General features: G+C 39.5%; 1 long non-coding RNA gene and 1 pseudogene across 1 annotated transcript in view; one reads left to right on the top strand and one right to left on the bottom strand.

Moving 5' to 3' along the window:
- Positions 1-24,015, bottom strand: part of LOC139180234 (uncharacterized) — a 338,096-nt gene that overhangs the window by 150,263 nt on the left and 163,818 nt on the right. The gene's annotated exons all lie outside the window — the stretch shown is intronic.
- LOC109553390 (developmental pluripotency-associated protein 2 pseudogene) lies at positions 7,271-8,218 on the top strand (annotated as a pseudogene).

Raw genomic sequence — 24,015 nt, forward strand, 5'->3', positions numbered from 1 at the left:
GTTGAAATAATCCTGCCACTCATTAGCCTATGAAGTTACCCAGCCCATAAAAGCTAACCACACCATATTTTGAGGCTGCATTTGCCCTCCGAGATAGCCCACATGCTTGTTTGTGGAATGTGTCTCTCTCTAAATAGATCCACTTCTCACCTATCACTGTGTCTCTTGCTGAGTTCTTCATGTGATGAGACATCAAGAACCTGAGTTTCACTAGGTTCTAAAACCAGGCATGGGATCTCAGTTGGAAGACTATGGGTTTTGGCTAGGTTCAAGTCCTGGCCACATGGGTTCAAGACTCAATCTAAGATGAACGGTTTCAATATCATATCAGTTAGGATTTGGTTGGTCTATATATAATAGAAAATCTAACATAATAGTGGCTGGAACACAGGTACTCTGCCATGTAAAAGTAGTCAGGTGGTTTACAATACAAAGTTGACCAATAGGTTTCATGAATTTATTGTGAAGTAAAACCCTTTATTCGTTCCTTGCTTTCTCCATCCTTGGCACGTGAGTCTCATCTGCATGATTACTTCATGGCCAAAGACATGGCAGCTGGAACCTCAGCCGCCAGTCTGCTTTCCAGGAAGCAAAAAGGTAGACAAAGAAAAGCACAGAATGTCCCTTCTTGCCCCTGTGGCAACACTAATGTAGCTTCCAGAAAAGTCTCAGACAATGCTGCTGTTAAGATACTTTTTGCCAGACTTTAGACACAAGACCCACACCCACCTACAAATGAAACTCGAACATATACTTTACTGTAGCTTAGTCACTTAGTCCTGTCCAGCTCTTTTGCAACCCCATGGACTGTAGTCCATCAGGCTCCTCCATCCATGGGATTTTCTAGGCAAGAATACTTCAGTGGATTGCCACTTCTCCTCCAGGGGATCTTCCAAGCCTAGGGATGGAACCTGTGTCTCCTGCACTGGCAGGTGGGTTCTTTACCACTGGGAAGCCCTGCATACTTCATGTTGGACGCATAGAAAAGAGACAGTGACACTGGGTGGACAAATAGTATCCATTCAACATATGTGATTTGGAAAATAAGGTCCCATGAAACTTCAGTTTGCAGCTTTGAAAAATATACCAGCAGGACAATATAGTAAAAAGTGCTTAAGATTGTACCTCAAAAGACTGTGGTATAATTTTAGATATACTTCTAAGACAATGGGTCACAAGTAAATCCTTGAAAATTGGTGCACCTTAGTTGACTCACTTGTACAATAAAAAATGAAAATTGTCTTTGAGATCATGTAAGGTAATGCCAATGACAAAGATACCAAATGTGAAAGGATTTTGGAAAAATATATTTGTATTTGCACATGCCAGTGTGTAAGTGTCTGCATGTATGTAGTATGTATGTATATAAATAGTTTTTAAAATAAATATCTGAAACTTATTACGACATTTTTAAAAATTAAATAAGCACCAGTATAATTTTCCTTAACATTTCTATGGAAACTAAATAGATCTAAGTGCTAGGACACTACTGAGGTGGTAGTTTCATTTCCACGTTACCCATTCAGTTGTGATCCATTTTTATCATAAATCTCCTACAGTACTTTTTTATAAAAATTTTCAGACTGAGTTTACTTAGAAAATGATTTAAAATGTTTAATAACCTAACTATCAAAATCACATACACATAAAAGAAGTTGATGTTGGGATCACCAAGTTAATAGTGAACTGTTGCTTAATCTGTTTTTCTGAGCTAATTTGTCAAATTAAGCACGAACATTTGGGTCCTAAAACTGGATGAAAAGATTGATGGTATCATATAAGACTTCGGAGGTTTCAGTGTTTAAAATTACATTATGATATCCTCACTGTGCAAACTGCAGCAACTGTTCACATAATTTAGTCACTTATGCAACCCTACGGTATAAATTGGTACTGAATCATACTTCTTGGTCATCAAACAAATGACAACTTCTTTCTCATTTTAGTCTTTGTAATAGAATGTTAATATTCTATTTCTTAATCCTTTGTGCATGGCATGTTTTCCCAGTACTTTAGTCTTCAAATATATAAACTGAAAACTAAAATGAATTAACATTTCTTCTCCAGTTAATAATAAAGTTAAAATATATAATGTAACTTTATACAGGCAAATTGGTTTTATTAAATAGTAAATCTAAGTGGTCTCTAAAGAAAACCACAGAAATGTAAATATCAAGGAAAAGATACTTTAAAATTGAACTAGACAGTGTGATTTCAGAAGGAATATTAATCCTAAATCTTCTCTAAGTAACTTAGAACACTTAACTGTGAAAGCTCTAGATTGCCAAATATTATAAAATTAAGTACTACTGGCATGAGCTACAAAATCGTCTTCAAAAATTAATATCAGCCATTTCTCTTTCTGTAAATAGTCCATAAAAAAGTACATTAGATAATATTAGACTATCTGCTACTAACTGTGGGAGGGTGCTTATTCTGATTTCAATTTCTTAAATATCGATTTCAGTAGACATCATTTATTTATTTGGCATAATTTATTTTTCATTAACCCCAGTAGTTAACCTAACCAAGATCTCATGTTTAAACTGAGAATACAATTTGAACAATAGACATTAATTGTATTTAATAAATGCTTTGACAAATATAACAGCTCATTTTCAGACCCTATATATTTATTGAATTTCATTTATGAATCTGGGGATAGACATAGAGTTAATGATTAGTACAAACATTTATATAGCTGCAGATTTCAGAAAGTTAACAACTGAGTCATCACCCTTTCCAGAAAAGAAAGTTCTGATAAAACCCTTCTCACCATCTTAAACGTTACACACACACACACACTCTAATTTCTGTACTTTGCTAATTAATTGTATGACCCTGGTGCAGAGTAGGTACCCTTCCTATCTCCATACAGAGACTATTAATTGAAATTTGTATACCCACTTTTATATTTGCTATTTTTCCCTCCTTTCTTGTGGCTGCCCCACTGCTCCTTTATTTTCTTCTTAGCACTTGATACACCCTGACTATTGGATATTTAATTTTTCGCTTGTTCTCGACTCTCAAGTCCAGAATGAAAAGCAGGAATTTTGTCACTTTTCCCCATGACCCTGTCTTTCTCTAGCCACTGAGTCACGTTTGGAATGCGCAAAGTGCTCACTCCACCGCAATTTGTGGATGTGTGAATAATCCAATTACCATCACATCACTGTCTCTCAGCTGGTGGCTCAGGTGGTAGAGAGTCTGCCTGCAGTGCAGGAGACCTGGGTTCGATCCCTGGTTTGGGAAGATCTCCTGGAGAAGGGGATGACAACCCTCTCAAATATTCTTGCCTGGAGAATCCCATGGACAGAGGAGCCTGGTGGGTGACAGTTCATGGGCTCGTAAAGAGCCAGACACGACTGAGCGACACACACACACACACACACACACGTTGGTGTCTGTCTTACCTCTCCTCTTGTCCTCTTCTAAATGATTCTCCACACTGCTGCCTGAACAACATTTTCAAAACCAGATCCTGCGGCTCTTCTGCTTATAATCCTTCAAACCTGCCATTCTCATAAAATAAAGGCCAGGTCTGTGACGTGGCTGATAAATGCCCTCAGCACTGGACCTCTGCTCGACTTGCCTTTTCTACTTTACCTTCTCTCTCCACGCACTTCATCTGCACTGACCATCTTTCCCCAGTGATGTCCTCCCAAACCACAGTCCCTTAAAGGGGGTCTCTTCTGGCCTCTCACCCTCCTTATAGGATCCTGACCTTGAGATTTCAATTCAACTATCTCCTTCCCAAGGAAAGTTTTCAAATATTCCCAGAGTTTTAAGATTTCCCAGTACAGCAATTCTCCTTTTTACAAGGTCCTCAGAGGATGCCTTAAACCATGGACTGTACCAAACCTCACATAAGCTATGTTTTTTTCCTATACATACACACCTACGATTATGCTTCATTTATAAATTAGGCATGTGCATGCTTAGTCACTCAGTCATGTCCGACTCTTATGCACAGTAAGAAATTAACAATGGTAACGAATAAGAAAATAGGAGAATGATAACCATATACTATAATAAGAGTTAGGTGAATGTAGGCTGTCTCAAAATCTTACTGTACATATTTAAAGCCTTTTCCATCTTAATTAAGCATTTATCACATACAGTGGATGTGACTTTTGCAGTATGAGGTGACATCAAAACCAGAGCATATTTTTCTTTCTTCACAATTTCACGGACAGAAAATTCGTTTTTACTGTAGATTTCAACATATGATATTTTTTCTTTCATTATTAAGTCATTATTAAGTCAAGAATGTTCATATTTTCACTTGAAGGAAGCCCGTGAAGGCTCCTCTCTGGCATTTCCACATTGCCAGCATCACTGCTCTTGTGGTTTGGGGCCATCATATAAAATAAGGGTCACTTGACCACAAGCCCTGGATTCTGCAACAGTCACTCTGGCGAAGCAGCTACTGAGTGGCCAATTGTGAGTAAAAGCTGGACAAAGGAAGGCTTCATGTCGCAGTGGAGAAGGAACAGGATGAAGGGAAATGTCATTGTGATCCTCAGAACGATATACAACTTAAAACATGATTTGTTTCTTTCTGGAACTTCCATTTAATAATTAAAGATTGCAGTTGATCTCAGGTAACTGAAACTGCAGAAATCAAAACCATGGATGGGGCGTGGGGGCTACTGTATAGACTAGCTACTTATACATTTTATTCTCTGTATTTATCACTTAAGCTATATTTTTATAGCATCATTTGATAAACATCTATTTTTCTCCACTCAGTTTTAAAGCTCAATGGAGATAGAAGTGGCCTCTATTTCCCCTGCTTGGTATGGACCAATTGCCTAAGAGTACATAAAAACCATTTTTTAAATAATTAAGTGAAGGCCATGTACGCTGGCATTTGAGGTTGCATTGCTGTCTCACAGAACCCTCACTGTCATCTCCGTGTGTGAAAAGTATTCACACTGGCTTAGGAAAAAAATAAATAAAAATCTTAACTCACAGAAACTTTTCTTTGCTCCAGTGAACCTTTTAATACAATAAATTTAAGTTCACACAACATGTTCAATCGCCTCACATTTTAGCACTAAAAAATCTCCTTAATGTAACAATGAAATAAAATCCCTCCAAGAACATCTACTATTATCAATGATATATATGATTTCTATTTTGATGAGAGACAATCTTATATAAACGATTAGGAACACCAGTCTTGGTAAATAGCATTATTTTTGATAAAGTAACAACATTCTTCATTTTTGTAGGTGTGGGGAACTCTTAAGTTCTATCATCAGCAATAATGTTGAAAACTTCCCATTGTTATTGGTATGTAACTGACCCCCACAATGCCCCATGATACTCATGAACAAGGTTCCTAGATATCCTCCTCAAGACTGTGTCTTCAAGGCTAGTCCTACCTCCAATCTCCAGCAGCTTTATTCAATGTCAAAGGCTGAATCATTCCTCCCCAAAGGAGCTTACATTGAGACACCACAAGTATATTCTTTATGATCCTCATAATATTTATTTTTTAAGAATTATTTTCAAGCATAAGACAGGAACATATTGAGATGTGGTGGTGATTATATGCCTATTCATATGGAGGCTGGCTGGCTACAGTCCATGGGATAGCACAATTTAGTGACTACCCCACCATCACCACCACCACCATGTATATGTCAAAAAATCCCACATACCAGAACCCACCCACTTACAATCAATTAATCTATGACAAAGGAGGCAAGAACAGGGTGGTGTGGGGCAGGAACAGTCTCTTTAACAAGTTATGTTGGGGAAATAGGACAACTACATGTGAAAGAATGAAATTGTATCATTTTCTAGCACCACATACAAAAATAAACTCAAAATGGATTGAAGACTTAAATGTGAGGCTGAAACCAGAAAACTCCTGGAGAAAAACTTAGGCAGAACACTTTTGGACATAAGTCATAGCAATATGTTTTTCGATCTGTCTCCTAAGTCAGAGGAAATGAAAGCAAAAATAAATAAATGGAATCCAATTAGACTCACAAGCATTTGCATAGCAAAGGAAATCAACAACAAAATGAAAAGACAACCTACTGAATGGGAGAAAAAATGTGGAAATGATATGACCAATAAGAGGCTAATGTCCTCAATATATATTAATAAATAGCTCATACAGCTCAAAATCCAAAAAACAAATAATCCGGTTAAAAAAAAAAAGAATAGGCAAAATGACTGAATAGACATTTTTCCAAAAAGGAAATGCAGATGTTCAACAGGCACATGAAAAGGTGCTCAACATTGTTAATCATTGAGAAATGCAAATCAAAACCACAATAAGACATCATCTCACACCTGTCAGAATGGCTATCATCAAAAATACCTCAAGTTACAAATGCTAGTGAGGCTGTGGAGAAAAGGCAAGCCTCGTACACTGGTGCTGGGAATGTAAATTGCTGCACTCACTGTGGATAACAGCATGGAGGTTCCTCAGAAAGCTAAAAATAAAACCGCCATATAATCTAGCAATTCCACCCCAGGGTATATGTCTGAAGAAAATGAAGACAATAATTCAAAAAGATGCATGTACCTCAATTTCCATAGCACCATTTCTTAGAAAAGCCAAGATAGAGAAGCAACCTGTGTCCATCAACATGAGAGGTTAAGAAGTTGCGGCATATGTATGTATGTGTGCACACACACACACACACACACACACAGTAGACTACTACTCAGCCATAAAGAGAATGAAATTTTGCCATTTGCAATAGCATGGATGGACCTGAGGCTAGTATGCTTAGTGAGATAGGTCAGAGAATGCAAAGCTTTTATACCACTTATATGGTGAATGTAAAAACTAAAACAAACTAGTGGACATAACAAAAATTTTAAAACCCACATATATAAAGAACAAACTAGAGGTTACCAATGGGGAGAGGAAAGAAGGAGGGACAAGATAGGGGTAGGGAATTAACAGGTGTAAACTACAATGTACAAATCAAATAAGCTACAAAGATACATGGCACAGCACAGGGAATATACCCAATATTTTTTGACAACTATAAATGGAGCATAAAATTTATGAATCACTTGCACACCTGAAACATATAATGTTGTAAATCAATTATATTAATACTCAATTAAAAAACAACAAATCATATACAATGACAATTGCTGATACTTATGTAAGTTGCATGTCAATAAAGCCGATTTCAAAACATGAAAAAAGAGGGACTAGAAACCCTCAGGTTCAGAGGATTAAACTGCAGAGATTGAGCATTGTGGCTCTGCCTTTCTCTGAGCATTCCTTGAAATGGCATACTCAGATTACGGGAAGAATTTCTTTGAAGGGCCTTTAGATGAAGAAAATGTGATTCTTACATTGTATCCAGTTAATGAGGAAATTATTGAAGACCATCAAGTGGAACCAGGTGTTTCCTCAACTTCACAAGTCAAAGAGGAGGCACTGATTACAAATAATCAAGTTCCTCTTCCTCAAACAAATGAGCTTGAGGAAGATTGTCCAAGTTCTAGCTTTAGAAGATCATTTTGTCCCTTGCCGACCACATTGCCTCCGATTAACGATGTGAGTCGGGACACTTTGCGGAACTGGTGCCAACAACTTAAGCTGAGTACTGACGGCCAGAAAATAGAAGTTTATCGGAGACTCCAGGAAGATGCTTTTCCTGAAAAAGATCAGTATATTCCTAAATCATCACGGGAGGCCCGAATGCACTCATGTTCAAGGAAGCACAGCATGGTGACCAAGAGGGGAAGTGTACAGAAAAGGAAGATGAGTGAGAGTCAGGAAAGGACTAACATGGTTGAGGTGGTAACTTCACCTCAGGTAGCCATGCTGGCAGCATGGTCAAGAATTGCGGCAAAGGCTGTTCAACCAAAGGCTGTGAATTCACGTGCCCTTCGTGCCTCTGAATCCCTTCTGCCACAAGCCTCAGGTGTCCGGTGGTGTGTGGTCCATGGCAGACCACTCTTGGCAGACACAGAAGGTTGGGTTCGCCTGCAGTTCCAAGCAGGTCAGACCTGGGTGCCTGACACCCCCAGGAGGATGACCTCCCTCTTCATGTTACCTGCCTGCACTTTTGCACCCCCAGACCTGGAAGACAACCTGTTATACCCTGAATGCACTAAGAGGAATAAGAAGATTATGAAAAGATTAATCACAATGGGGAGGAGGAAGAAACCTGGTTTGGATACATCAACATCATTGCTTTCAAATGGACCACGTTTTAAAAAAGAATAAGTGATTACCAGCAGGGAAGGAATGGGAGGTGGAGAAATGGGTGAAGAGGGTAATTTTATGGTAATCATGGTAACTAGATTTTTGTAGTATCAAATATCGAATTACTATGTTGTATATCTGTAGTGGGTGTGTGTATGGGTGTGCTCAATTACTCAGTCATTCACTTGTGCTTGATTCTTTGGGAACTCATGGACTTCGGTCTGCCAGGCTTTGCTGTCCATGGAATTTTCCAGGCAAGAATACTGGTGGAGGACTTGCCATTTCCTTCTCCAGGGGAAACTTCCTGACCCAGGGATCAAACCTGCATCTCCTGCATTGGCAGGAGGATTCTTTACCACTGTGCCATCTGGGAAACCCTGTACATTTGTAACATAATGTTTTATATGGTTTTACCTCAAGTTTTACAAAGCTAGAATTCACCACTGAAGTCATCTGGTCTTGGACTTTTGCTTGATGAGAAGTTTTTGATTATTGATTCAATATCCTTACTAGTAATTAGGGGAAAAAGGATAAATGGTGGAGAGCCCACAGTTAAAGTGATTCACATCCCAATGACTGCTATACTCTGTTCTCACCATCCTCCGTGTGGCCTGATGCCTTAAGTACAGATGGGAATGTCTGTATTCTGTACTTAAGGTTTACCTGAAAGTGACTGTTACTACCTATATATTGATAGAATGTAACTTGGTTTTGTTTTAGTTAATACAGTTTTTTAGCAGTTTTTGACTTAATGCTGGATAATCCTTTGTCTGGATGTACCGTAATATATCCATTCATATCTTGAAGGCCACCTTGGTTACTTCCAAGTTTTGGCAATTATGAATAAAGCCGCTATAAACAAACAAACAAAAAAAACATGAAAAAAGAACTTTGAGAATAAATGATATCAACATATTCCCAAAGTGGGCGCCCACATTGGTGCAGAGAGAAATGATTAGTGGTCAGACTTTCGGAGGAGGCAGAAGGCGGTGTTGCCTGCAGCGGCCTCTGCTGGGAGGGCTGGGTCAGGGCTGGGAGAGGCAGCTGTAGCGAGCCGGTGAAAGTCGCTCAGTCGCGTTCCACTCTTTGCGACCCCATGAACTACACAGTCCATGGAATTCTCCAGGCCAGAATACTGGAGTGGGTAGCCTTTCCCTTCTCCAGGGGATCTTCCCAACCCAGGGATTGAACCCAGGTCTCCTGCACTGCAGACGGATTCTTTTACCAGCTGAACCCCAAGGGTACAACCTGAGGAGGTGGCGCCAGGCATGTCCTAGACGTGGTGGAGCCACATGTTGACTAGCAGTTGGCAGAAGACTCTTGTCGTCCACCTTCCAACAAAACAAAGCACAGCAGCAACAGGAAATATCACCTAAAGATCTTTTGATAAACTGGACCTGTCTCTGGAAATGGCAAAAAGCAGGAGTTTCATATCTGCTGTCCTTTCGATGGGCCCCGTGCCCTTCAGCTAGCTCTGCCTGCCAGCCTCGTCCCCTAGTCATCTTGGGGCCTGCTCCCTGCGGGCGCTGCAATTCACAAGCCCCATCTACATGCCTGAAGTCTGTGCCCTCCGAGCCCTTCTCTCTCCTCTGCACCCATCATCCTATGTCAGCTGTCTCATCTGCTCTCTTCATTTCTACCTGTCAAAACCCCATCTGCTCTTTAAGGCCCAACTCAAATGTCACTGTTTCCATCATCTTACTGCAATGGTAGATTTATAGCATCATTTCATTGATTTTACTCTGTTACCGGAGTCAGTTCTTCTAATTTTTTTTTTTTTTTTTTGCATTCTGATAATTTGATCTTTTTATGAGATCCTCCCTCCTTCCTTAGAAATATATGTGACTGATTTTCACCTCAATGGAATGACCAAAGACAAGTGATTGAGGAAAACAGCACATGTATTCTCATGGAAGATAATTTTACTGCCCCCTTTAGTAACCATTTTATATCTCCAATTCCCACATGGTTCATTTCAGAAAGGCATCACAGCATTTCAGTCTATTGTTTCTTAAATGAGAACAAATCCTCAAGTTTATTTTCATGTCTTCTTTGGCCACCAGTTTTCAGCAAGCATGCTTATCACTTTTCAGTTGAGCTAAAAAGAAACAAAAATTCTTTCTTGATTGCTTTGTTATCTGTGCAATGGATGCTCATTCATTTTGTTCAGTAAGGAAGAAGAGTGGCTGTGATGAACTCCCTCCAACATGTATTTGTTGTGCCAGAAAACACTATTAATGGCTAAACTGCTGAGAATGTGGCACCCTTGTAAAGAATGAGCATTCAAAGCATTCAAAATTTAATTCCAGATATACAAGCAATAATTCTCAAACTGTCCAGGTTCTGCTAATACAGAATGACACATTTGAGAAGAAAACATTCATTTCCTTCCTGGTGCATTTCCAAGCTGTCTGAGAAGCTGAAATTTTCTATTACATAAAAAAAGGCCACAAATATTCTTCAGTGATTGTCCTTGATACACAGTCCCTCAGGCTCAAAAAGAAAACAGCTCTCATTATGCTGTCACTACAAAGTGCACATACTGTGTGTATAAAGAGCAAAAGCAAATAAATAAATAAAGTCCACAACAGAAACATGAGCGAAAATTGCTGCAACAACTTCATTACTAGGGATTTTAAGATGCTAAAGAGGTAACGAGTAGGAAGGTACAAGGAGAAAAAATGGATGTTAAGATCTGCACAACTAGTGTGGATTTTCCCAAGGGCAAACTTCACTTTTATTAACCATCTAAGGCAGAAATAAATATAACGTATGGTGGTATCTGCAGACTGCTATGACATCTTTACTGTTTCTGGTAAAATAATTTAGCAACTGCACCCAAAACCAGTCAACAGAATACTCCCTTCAATCCACAGTATTTATGTCTTCAATTGGTATTTTCATTTAATATCATTTCAATGTAATTTTTAATCCTTACTCTTATATCTGCTATTTCTCGACCACATAGGGTGGTTTTTCTGGCAGCAAAATACAGCCAGTGTGGGAGAAGTTTACATCTGGTACTTGGCCAGTAGGAAGGTGCCAATGGTGGGGAGAAGCCATGGATCATTAGCTTCACTCGTACCTTTTCTATTATATTTCTACCAAAATATGCTAGGTACTGTTTTAGGTATTAGGTTAATACGGATGCCTATGTGACAAGGGTGGTGCAAATGACTATTAGGAATATACTATTTGCTAAATCTAGATGATGTTAGAATTTCACATTTTAGCAGTAGTTGGCAACCAGAATTTCTATCTAATGATCCTCCCTGATGTGAAGAACTGACTCACTGGGAAAGACCCTGATGATGGGAAAGATTGAAGGCAGGAGAAGGGGACGACAGAGGATGAGATGGTTGGATGGCATCACCAACTCAATGGACTTGTTTGAGTAAACTCCGGGAGTTGGTGATGGACAGTGAAGCCTGGCGTGCTGCAGTCCATGGGATCGCAAAGAGTCGGACACGACTGAGCGACTGAACTGAACTAAGTTCTATGCTAAGTCAAGATCCAAGTAGGAGCAAAAACGACTACTAAAGCAATTTCTGGACTAAACATCCTCCCAGAAAAATAATTCATAAAATGGGCCTAAGCCATGTGTATAGTTACACAGGCTGTCCAATGCACATGGACAGCCGGATGAGGAATGTCTGGGCCTGAAATCCAGCGCCTACTCTACTTTCCAAGCCATCTAGCCTGGCATGGAGTTGCATCTCCATAGAGAATAAGCCCTCTTTAATAGCTGCATAATATATGGGTCCACACACTAAGACACTCACCACATGCATAGGACACAGCCCACTCAGAAGATGCACTTTATTATAATTTGCAGAAAATACCCTCTAGGCTAGGAACTGTGGTTTTCATAAATCTGGAATCAGTGTGCTCAAGAGCTTAAGAATTGGAGATGGAGAATCAGGACAGAATCACTGGGTCAGGGAAAGGAGAATGTGAGAATGCCACATACGGGATGCTAGAGAATTCCAGAAACCTTCACAGGGATCATAATGTCCAGGTGAGTTTGAAATATGTGATTTAAAGTACCACAAAAACACCTCGCAGTAGGAGAAGGGGCACCATGATGTCTCAAGGCAGCACAGTAAAGATGTCCTCAATACTGTTAATGTGTCCGGCCTCCATTCAGGATTGGCCTGAGATCCGGGACAAAGCAGGGCGCATGTGGGGGGAGACTAAAGATCCAGCTGAGACACTGTAAGAGGGCTGGGTGTCTGAGAAAGGCCCTGAGCACCCTCGCTCGTGCTAGGGTAGCCTCAGTCCTACATGAACTGGGCAACTCAGACCCAGTCCACGCACCATTATGGCTCTAAGCTCTGGGTCTCGGAGCTCCAGCAACGCTGCATGAACTAGCGTGAAGAAACATGCATGAAAATGTTATCAGCTCTGATCGATCACTACACAGTTTGACTGCAAGTGCTTTTGCAAATCCGCCTTGTTGTTTAGTTCCAAAGTCATGTCTGACTCTTTGCAACCTATGGACTGTAGCCCATCAGGCTCCTCTGTCCATGGGATGTCCCAGGCAAGTAGGTTGCCATTTCCTTCTCCAGGGGATCTTCCTGACTCAGGGATCAAGCCCACGTCTGGTCTCCTGCATTGCAGGCAGATTCTTTACCACTGAGTCACCAGGGAAGCAAATCTGTGTACCAGCCAACAATTCCATGTTCAAGCCTTGCAAGCCATCCATAGCATCTTTCCTTTTTCATTCATTTTTGGGTATACATGTCATAATTCACTTTCTCATAGAAGAGAACTATATAAAACAATCTGGGGTTCTGTATTAGATATTTCTTTCTTACCTACATGGTATGGTTCTAAAAGGCCACAATGGTGAGTTCACACAACTGCTACTTTGCTTTGCTGCATATCATAGCCAATAACCAAATCCCACTGTCCCCATCCCCATACTGCAAGGAAAACAGGTAAGACAGGCACGTATATCAAAGTGAACACATCACCAGCCTTGGCGTAATACATTTCAGCATGCGTGACTAGTAGGTGAGTTTGCCAGTGCATAAGGGACAGTAACTTCCACTTTTAAAAATTCATTTGGCATTTGAACTTACACTGCATACTGAGCACAATCCATGTTCCTACTGAGACTATAAAATTTAACCTTCTAATAAGAACCGCAGTTTCCATGAGTGACCATGTCATTATATTAGGTTTCTCAGGTTGCTCCTTCACAGAACAAGCAATCCAGTGGCAGAAAGCTCTGTTTCCTACCAGCTGAAATCACCTTCTTGCAAAGTGCCATATGGGAATCAGAATCACTCTTCAAGGAATTTTAAAATATAATCACCAACATTGGCTCCAGGTAGGCACTTAACCTCTCTTTCCTATACACTTGGTTTGGGAAATTTGGATATGATGCTTGGTGTGCAGCAGACTGAGCTGGAACAAGAGTGTTTCACAGGTCGGAAATTCTACCATCCTTATCCTAAGGTGGAAATTCTATAGCAGACTCTCAGCTTCCCTTTCTGTCTCGAGCACAGCTGTAAAAGGCTCTTTATACATGGAAATGTTTGCTGAGTCTCCAGGGAAAAAGCTGTGGTTTACTCTTCAGCAAAGCAACAGGAATATCAAGATGTCCCCGCAAGGCATTAGCTCTTGACAGGAGCCTGTTATGACTCCCAGGGGCTTCCTTTAGTTGACGGCGCTCAAGGTGTACAGCTGTCTCCAGAGACTGTCCAGAGTTTGTCCAGAGGGCTGGGGGCAGGCAGAGGTTAGCATCTAACATATGGGCTGGATATTTAGTAGAAGGAACCTGAAGCAATGTGTTTCAGTGTGAGACTTTCATCTCAGGTAATCTTCCAAGAATCGATGTATCATTTTGAAGCATCAGTGCCCCTACATTAAAGTGATGCTCAGGCTTTAACTCAGCGGAACGACTTCCCCGCACTAGCTCTCAGGCCTCTCAGGACCACACCCTAGGACTTTCACGTGACAAGGGGTGACCTAGGCCGCCCTTCTGCCCTTGAGCATCTGACAGTGTTAATTATACTCCAGACCCAACTCTTTTCAATAACCTCAAACTCAGAGCACAGCAAGCACAAGCATAACCTTTGATAATGATTTACTATTAAATTATGTTAATGTGACATTTGTTACCTATTTCTCCTAAAATCAAGAAGTCTGAATACTGATGTCACATGGGTATCCGCTGTGACCAACAGGCCTTATCCTGTACTTCAGCTCTCAGAACATCTACTGAAAAATTTCAGGTCACTGATAATTCAAGTAGTGAAAAAGCCCACTTTACTAGGAATGACCCCACAAATAAGCAGATTTCAAATATTCTAGACCCTTCTCCTTAGTAATAAATATTTTATAATTTTATTTAAATCACATAATACAAATGTGTATGTATAACTGAAAATTTGTTTCTATTCATTCTATATTCTTTTATTCTATCCCTAAAGACATCATAGTTACACCCTACTAAACTGATTTTACGATCCATACATAGGTTCAGAGCAACAGTTTGATGAAAACTCTTACAAGCAGTAGAGTCGTTTGCAGAGTGCCACTAAATGCTGGAAGATCTGCTCATGAACTGTGTTTCTCATTATCAGAAGCAGCAATGAGGATATTAGCAGAAAGTATTGCTCCAGAAAATCAAGGTTAAAAACGTACACCTTTAAGCTGACATAGCCTCTAGTCTAGGATCCCCAACTGCATGCACCGTGTATGAACTTTTGTAGATACTGCTAGTCAGTCATTGCCAATCAGTAATTTCTTTTTTTTTCTCCCAAGCTTAGACAAGACTTCTCTCCCTCCTTAGTACTGAATTCCAGGTAATAACTCCTAGATTATTGTAACTGATGGAAGAAGTAACTGCTACTTGCCATCTGACCTCTATTCTTTATTTTAAATGTCAATTTTGTGTCATCCAATTCAACACTTCTAGATAGGTGAAGAACTTAGGTGAGAAGAAAGGCAGGGATAAGAGCTACGTGACTAGGAACAACCCAAGGGGCTCCCCTAGCCGATGAGAACTTGGGCTGGTGGTTAGATTGTACTGCATAAAACTGCATCATCTTGCTCATCCCGATCCCTAATGTTCTGAAATTTCTGCTCCCCAAATTTTAATCATATGTCATCATTTTTCCATGAAAGTCTAGGTTGACAAACGAGCTGACAGAGGTACTTGTGCATGTTCCATAAGGAGACCAGATGTTTCTTCTCTTATCTGCTTCATCCCAAATCTGCTTTCCTTCTTGATAGTCCTCTGAAATGGACTCTGCTACCCATCAACAAGTATGTTTTTCAGGCTATCACTTTATTTGGATCAGATCGCTCTTTATAGAGATATCCTTGATCATATTCCATCTTGGGTAATATTCAAGGTATGACTTTCATACATAGATATTGATGGATATTTTATTTCACTATCTCAGGGCCTGAGAAGCTATTTATTACTCTATAAATGTTAATTACTTTCCTATTAACGAATTAGATCTGCATAAAATTTTAAAGAGGTTTAATTTCAGAAATACATTATATGATGAAATATCTGCAAATCTCTATTTGTGTTGTTATGGTTTGGCAGTTATTTGACAATTGACTTGGAAGCAATGATCCTAGAATTTTTTTTTTTTTTGATCAGTAAAATGCAAAGAACTTAAGCACATGATTCAATAAATGTTGACAGTGCAAACTACCAAATAATACACTAAACAAGACAAAAACGTTTCCATTTTCCCAGAAATTTCCTTTCTTCTCTTTTTCTGCTCCTTCATAAGCAATAACAGTTCTAATTTCTGTTCTTATAGATTGGTTTTGTCTTTTTTTTTTAACCATATGTAAGAGGCATGAAATGCAATGTGTCAATTTTAGTCTAGCTCCACTTCCTTGGTGGTTTTGATACTGACTCACTGCACATATTAGTGAATCTTTCCTTTGTATGTTGAATAATATTCATCCATCCATTCTTCTATTGATGTAAAGTTGGTTTATTTCCATTTACAGATGGGCTTCCCCAGTGGCTCAGTGGGTAAAGAATCTGCCTGCATGAGACACAGGAGATGTGGGTACTATCGCTTGGTTGGGAAGATCTCCTGGAGGAGGAAAAGGCAACCCACTCCAGTATTCTCACCTGAAAAATCCCATGATTAGAGGAGCCTGGTGGGTTACAGTCCATAGGATTGAAAAGATTTGGAATGGCACCCCACTCCAGTACTCTTGCCTGGAAAATCCCATGGACGGAGGAGCCTGGTGGGCTGCAGTCCATGGGGTCACTTGGACACGACTGAGCGATTTCACTTTCACTTTTCACTTTCCACTTTCATGCCTTGGAGTAGGAAATGGCAACCCACGCCAGTGTTCTTGCCTGGAGAATCCCAGGGACGGAGGAGCCTGGTAGGCTGTAGTCCATGGGGTTGCTAAGAGTCGGACACGACTGAACGACTTCACTTTCACTTTTCACTTTCATGCATTGGAGAAGGAAATGGCAACCCACGCCAGTGTTCTTGCCTGGAGAATCCCAGGGACGGGGGAGCCTGGTGGGCTTAGGTCTATGGGGTCGCACAGAGTCGGACATGACTGAAGCGACTTAGCAGCAGCAGCAGCAGAGTGACTAAGCACATAACATTTATGGACACTATAAACATTCTATGAAAACGTGCAGATTTTTGTGGACATATCTTTTCATTCCACAGGAGTGAAATGACTGTGCAATAAGACAGATGTATGTTTACATTTATAACATTGCTGAATAGTTTTCCAAAGTCTATCATTTCACACTCCCACTAGCAAGAAAGGAGAATTTTAGTGCTATACCTATTTTTTTTTTTTGCTAAGATTTGACGTTGTCCATCTTCTGATTTTTACCTATTCTATTTGTCATATTGTCTATTAGTACTACTCTAAAGAGTAGTTTAGAAGATCAGGGGTTTGCATAGTTTAGCACTGCATGGAAATCTAGTTCACTATATTAAAACCCAACACTCACAGTTTAACACACTCATAACTACTAATGAGAGAGAGGCGGTAGCAGAAAAAATGAAATTAGCTCTTACATCCCAAATTAAAAATATTTTAATATCTCCAGAATACATGGATACAAACTGAAACAGTATCTACTCTTTCTCTCTTCTCTCTGGCATTACTTGTGTAGAAAGTTCTTTAGGCCAATACATAATATTTTTAAGAAAGTACTGCAGAATTTTATACACAGACAGATGAATCTAATCTATAGCTCACATCTGAGATCCTGAAAGTTCTATATTTTCTGATATTGAATTTACTGATCTTCTTTTCTTCACCAAGCTCAAGCTAAATAACTGTACTGAGTAAAAAAATAAAGTTAGGTGCGCTCTTTGTGCCTTTCTACAAGTAGATTTAATTTCACATAATTCATAAGTACTGTTTCTATATAATTATGTACAATTTCATATCCATAATGCTCATGTTATATAGTGATTTTCATGAGTGAAAGGCACTGGGATGCCAGTTACTAGAGCTCCTTCCAATCATTTATTTCCTATTCAGCCTTCAAATGAATTAATACTCTTGCTTTCTTATTTAAATTTCCCACATATAAATTTGGGGAGAATTAAGGCAGAAGTAAAAGTTTTCACTGGAATACTCCTAGCTAGGGTTCTTTTCCTCTGAAACCTTCCCATGTTGCTGTTTTTTTTTTTTTTTTTTAACCTCATACTGCCATCAAAGGCATTCTTGATTTAATTTTTTCCTATATTACCACATACCTCAGCAATATATTTTTCAGTGTTTCTGTCTCTTTTTTTTGACCCTACATTTTTTTGACACACACAAAGCATTCCTATTGACACCATCTTTCATTACACCAAATGTCTCTGAACTCCCCACCCATTAAATATGAATACCTTCTTTTGAAAAAATGCATATTTATCACACGCAACCTCTTCTAACATTTCATTACTACTGCTTTAGTTCATTCTTATTTCTCACTTTAGCATATACAATTTCTAAGAATTTTAATTCTTATCATTTTCTCATCTCTTTTCATAAAAAATCTCCCACATGTATTTTTCTTAATATTTCTTCAAAGTAGCCAATTTTTCCCAGTAAACTCGAAATTCCTTTGCTGTTTTTCAGTTGCTAGATCCTGTCTGACTTTTTGTGACCCCATGGATTGCAGCATGCCAGGCTTTCCTGTCCTTCCCTGTCTCCCGGAGTTTGCTCAAACTCATATCCATTGAGTTGGTGAAGCTGAGTAAGGTAATAATGTAGGATGCTGGGAGTTAAACTACACTGAATAATAGGAAGTTATGTGTTAATAAGAAATTGGCATGAGAGAATACAGAAATGCAGAGGGAGCCTCTGACATGGCCAGCCCAACAGAGAGGGGGCATAAGGCAGATGGTGGGGAATGTTGAGCTTTAAGCAGGCTTTTTCACTCTCTTCTTTAACCCTCATCAAGAGGCTCTTTAGTTGGTATAAAATAAAATTCCTTAGTTGGATATAAAAAGAGCTGTCATCACTATCTTGCCCCAAATTCCCAGTTTCATTTTTTTCAGGTCTTTTCTGTGGGTAGATTCCTGCCATACCCAGTTATCCAGCAACCACCAAATAGAACCTACCCTTTTAGACCATATACCTTCCACGAGCTAGGCTTTCTGCCCACGGTGCCCTTCTCTCCCACCTCTACCATAAGCCTGTAAGCTTCAGGGGTCCTTCAAGGCCGCTTCCCCACCACCTGCCTCTCTGCTAGGGCTGACCATGTCAATCACTCCCTCTGCATCTCTGTATTATCTCATGGCAGTTTCTCATTAATACAGAACTCCTCATTATTCAGTGTAGTTTAACTCCCAGCATCCTACATTATTATCTTATTCAGCGGTTCGATTCCAAAGTAAAATGGAAAAAATGAGAGCATAAAGTGAAAATAATCAAAACGCAAAACTAACAATGGGGATCCATTAGAAAATTTTCCCACTGAAGACTGACACATGAACCCTAATTACTCAAAAGGGCAGATTTCCTCCAGTGCTGGGGGGAAAACTATAAGGGACTTATACTTAGGATTTAGTAATAAGTTATATAAACTTTTGTGTGTATGTGTGTGTATATACTTCATTTTGAGTCTTTAAAGAGGAGGAGGTGGTTTAATGAACCTTTTTTAGGCAAAAGAAAACAGGTTTTTGGAGTCCAGCTAACTGACTTACTTTAAACTTCTCAGATACTCATTCAGTTACAGAGTCATAGGAATAGACTTTGAATCCAAGTGTTTCTATCTCAAATCATCTGTGACAACCTACTGTTGGGTTCACAACACTGACAAAATATGTACAGAAATAAGGTAAAAAATGCTCAAAAATTATTTATTAAAAAAACCCACAAAACTCAAAAACATTCACTGTTGATATTTCCTTTAAAGGTCACAGGAAGTTTAAAAAGTTCCACTTTATTAACTTTGGATTATAAGAAAATAACCAGTGCCTATATAGTAAAATAAATATTTATTTCTCCAGAGTTAGAAATCTGTCAAAATCTTCTAACAGAGTTCCATCAAGATCGTTCCAATTTGATTACACTAATAATAGGTATACATTCAAAAAATAGCAAAAGGAGGTAGACATTTCCCATTTTCAACCATGTTTTCAACTTACTATTCTAAAACAGTCACCAACTTTCTCCTCTATATCTCTATTTTCTGTTATAAATCTGATGCTAAGCCACAGGTTTCCCTTGAGAAAGTAAGACTATATTTCTTTTAGAAGCTGTGGTACATCAAAATATTGTTTGACCCTCAAACTAAGTATGAAATGTGAATTTCAAAGTTTGAATCTTTCAAGTTAAAAGAATCACTGTGATCTAGTCAATGGGACCTTTCAGAGGAAGCTAAATAATTCTCAGAAGTTTCTCAAGAAGACACAATCAGGATAACTTTAAATAGCTACCAGTAGGAATAAGAGCAGCACTTAATAATCACGTAGAAGACACAGATACAGGATAAAGGCGAGATGCAATTGAATCTAATCAGCACCCAGGTGTGACTGAAGTGCCGAGAGATTATCAACTAAGGCAAGAGCAGTGTGATTGCAATACCAAGCAGTGATGCTGGGGAACACAGTCAGGTGGTACCTAGACTGAAGAAAAGAAGATAATTGACACTCTCCGTACCAGAACAAAGCTCAGAGAAAGCATGCCACAGGGCTTCAGGAATACTGACAAAAAAGAAGCTTCATCACAGGCAAAAGAAGAAATCAATATGAAAAAGAAAAAGAAGCTGAGAAATGGAGAATCCACTTTCAAGGTCAAAAGCTAACAATAAAGAAATCTTCAAGTATGTAATTTGAAAAATGTCTATTCTGTTGTTCTTTTATAAAATGCACAAGTGAAGAAAACTCCTCTTACAAACTAGCACAAAGGAATATTAAATGTGCTTGTACTGGAAATATGTTAAAAAAACATTTTAACTGATAAGTAGATCATAGCTAAGGATTTAAAATTCCTGTTATACTATAATCAGAATGTGTTTTGTTTAAGGGACTGTTAGTCATGTTGCAGCAAATATTCCCTTCTCACTGTTCGTCTTCAGGCACATGCACCTGATCAGCATTTGTGGGAAGCATTATTTTCGTAAGATGATTTCCTCCAAGTTCAGGTATGAATTTAAGGAATCCAAAGTAGAGCAGGTACCAACATAACCAAAGTCTCTGCTTTATCTTGGTATAGTTGATTTTTTTTCTCTGCTTTGTGATTCAGCTGCTTTGAACAAATCACATTCAGTTCAGTTGCTCAGTCGTGTCTGATTCATTGCGACCCCATGAACCACAGCACACCAGGCCTACCCTGTCCATTAACAACTCCCGGAGTCCACCCAAACCCAGGTCCATTGAGTTGATGATGCCATCCAACCATCTTATCCTCTGTCGTCCTCTTCTCCTCCTGCCCTCAATCTTTCCCAGCATCAGGGTCTTTTCCAATGAGCCAGGTCTTCACATCAGGTAGTCAAAGTATTGGAGTTTCAGCTTCAACATCAGTCCTTCCAATGAACACCCAGGACTGATCTCCTTTAGGATGGACTGGTTGGATCTCCTTGCAGTCCAAGGGACTCAAGAGTCTTCTCCAACACCACAGTTCAAAAGCATCAAATCTTCTGCACTTAGCTTTCTTTTTAGTCCAACTCTCACATCCATACATGACTACTGGAAAAACTATAGCCTTGACTAGATGGACCTTTGTTGGCAAAGTAATGTCTCTGCTTTTTAATATGCTGTCTAGGTTGGTCTTTTCCAGTGGTACAGAATGAAGCAGGGCAAAGGCTAATAGAGTTTTGCCAAGAGAACACACTGGTCATAGCAAACGCCCTCTTCCAACAACACGAGAAGACTCTACACATGGACATCACCAGATGGTCAACACTGAAATCAGACTCATTATATTCTTTGCAGCCAAAGATGGAGAAGCTCTATACAGTCAGCAAAAACAAGATGGGGAGCTGACTGTGGCTCAGACCATGAACTCCTCATTGCCAAATTCAGACTTAAATTGAAGAAAGTGGAGAAAACCACTAGACCATTCAGGTATGACCTAAATCAAATCCCTTATGACTATGCAGTGGAAGTGAGAAATAGATTTAAGGGACTAGATCTGATAGACAGAGTGCCTGATGAAGTATGGATGGAGGATCATGACATTGTACAGGAGACAGGAATCAAGACCATCCCCAAAAAAAGAAATGCAAAAAAGCAAAATGGCTGTCTGAGGAGGCCTTACAAATAGCTGTGAAAAGAGAAGTGGAAAGCAAAGTAGAAATGGAAAGATATACCCATTTGAATGCAGAGTTCCAAAGAATAGCAAGGAGAGATAAGAAAGCCTTCCTCAGCAATCAATGCAAAGAAATGGAGGAAAACAACAGGATGGGAAAGACTAGAGATCTCTTCAAGAAAATTAGAGATACCAAGGGAACATTTCATGCAAAGACGGGCTCGATAAAGGACAGAAATCACATTTAGGGGATACAAAGATAAGCATTCTTAACCCCCTGGGGAACTCCTTGCAGTATACATAGGTTATTCTCAGCCTCAGGATTGTTTCAAACCATCCTGCTATTCTACTGTCTCACGGTGGACTTTAAACCAGGACTGGCTTCATTTCAGCATCACAGTGCTGCACCTAATTGCACACCCTGTATCTTGCAGCAATTAGATTTCTGTGGGACTTTGGCAGCCCAGTCTCTGTACCAAATTGCTTAGCTCACTGACTGGCAGAATGCATTTGGACTTGACTTTAGTTTTGATTTATTTCTTTACCTTTGAAAACCTAATTTACATTGTACTTGTAATTATGTAATAGCACATTTCCCCGTCAACTAAGTGGGCCACCGACATGCGGAATACTCTTTTCAGAGAGATGGAGGATCCAACGGTGATCCATTCTCACAGTAAGCCAAGACTGTTGTCTGTGTACCCCAAATATCTCAAAATGGGTGATTGGATGACATAATACACAACTCTATAATCTTGAACCTTAGCAATTTGTGTGAAGAATACAAAGTTACATTTAGATCTAAGAGTGAGCACGACATAACTGGCAAAGCTAAGGATATGCATATCCATCCTAGACACAATACGCAGACCTGCCTCATCATCCCTGAACAAACTCCCTTCAAGAAACACGCACATACACACACCTACTCATAAACACACCGGCATGAATACTTTCCCCCAGTGCCACCATGGCTTCACTGTGAGCCTACCCAAATATTCATTTTTCTGTTTATTTGAGTGTTCCAAAGATTGTAATGAAGTATATAGAACTGCAGGAGTTATCAAATAAACAAAGCAAAAACACCCTTAAATCTCCCTAAGGAGAACTACCAATAGGAAATGGGGCCTTAAGAGGGCATAAATGCTAAGCCAACAAATGATTATGGGTTACAAAGAATGCTCAAACTACCGCACAACTGCACTCATCTCACACACTAGTAAAGTAATGCTCAAAATTCTCCAAGCCAGGCTTCAGCAATATGTGAACCGTGAACTTCCAGATGTTCAAGCTGGTTTTAGAAAAGGCAGAGGAACCAGAGATCAAATTGCCAACATCCACTGGATCACAGAGAAAGCAAGAGAGTTCCAGAAAAACACCTACTTCTGCTTTATGGACTACGCCAAATCCTTTGACTGTGTGGATCACAAAAAACTGTGGAAAATTCTGAAAGAGATGGGAATACCAGACCACCTGACCTGCCTCTTAAGAAATCTGTATGCAGGTCAGGAAGCAACAGTTAGAACTGGACATGGAACAACAGACTGGTTCCACATAGGAAAAGGAGTACATCAAGGCTGTATATTGTCACCCTGTTTATTCAACTTCTATGCAGAGTACATCATGAGAAACACTGGACTGGAGGAAGCACAAGCTGGAATCAAGATTTCCGGGAGAAATATCAATAACCTCAGATATGCAGATGACACCACCCTTATGACAGTGAAGAAGAACTAAAGAGCCTCTTGACGAAAGTGAAAGAGGAGAGTGAAAAAGTTGGCTTAAAGCTCAACATTCAGAAAACTAAGATCATGGCATCTGGTCCCATCACTTCATGGCAAATAGATGAGGGAACAGTAGAAACAGTGGCTGACTTTATTTTTCTGGGCTCCACAATCACTGCAGATGGTGATTGCAGCCATGAAATTAAAAGACGCTTACTCCCTGGAAGGAAAGTTAAGACCAACCTAGATAGCATATTAAAAAGCAGAGACATTACTTTGCCAACAAAGGTCCATCTAGTCAAGGCTATGGTTTTTCCAGTGGTCATGTATTGATGTGAGAGTTGAACTATAAAGAAAACTAAGTGCAGAAGAATTGAT

This window comes from Bos indicus, chromosome 27 (assembly GCF_029378745.1).
Source record: "Bos indicus isolate NIAB-ARS_2022 breed Sahiwal x Tharparkar chromosome 27, NIAB-ARS_B.indTharparkar_mat_pri_1.0, whole genome shotgun sequence".
Lineage (NCBI taxonomy): Eukaryota > Metazoa > Chordata > Mammalia > Artiodactyla > Bovidae > Bos > Bos indicus.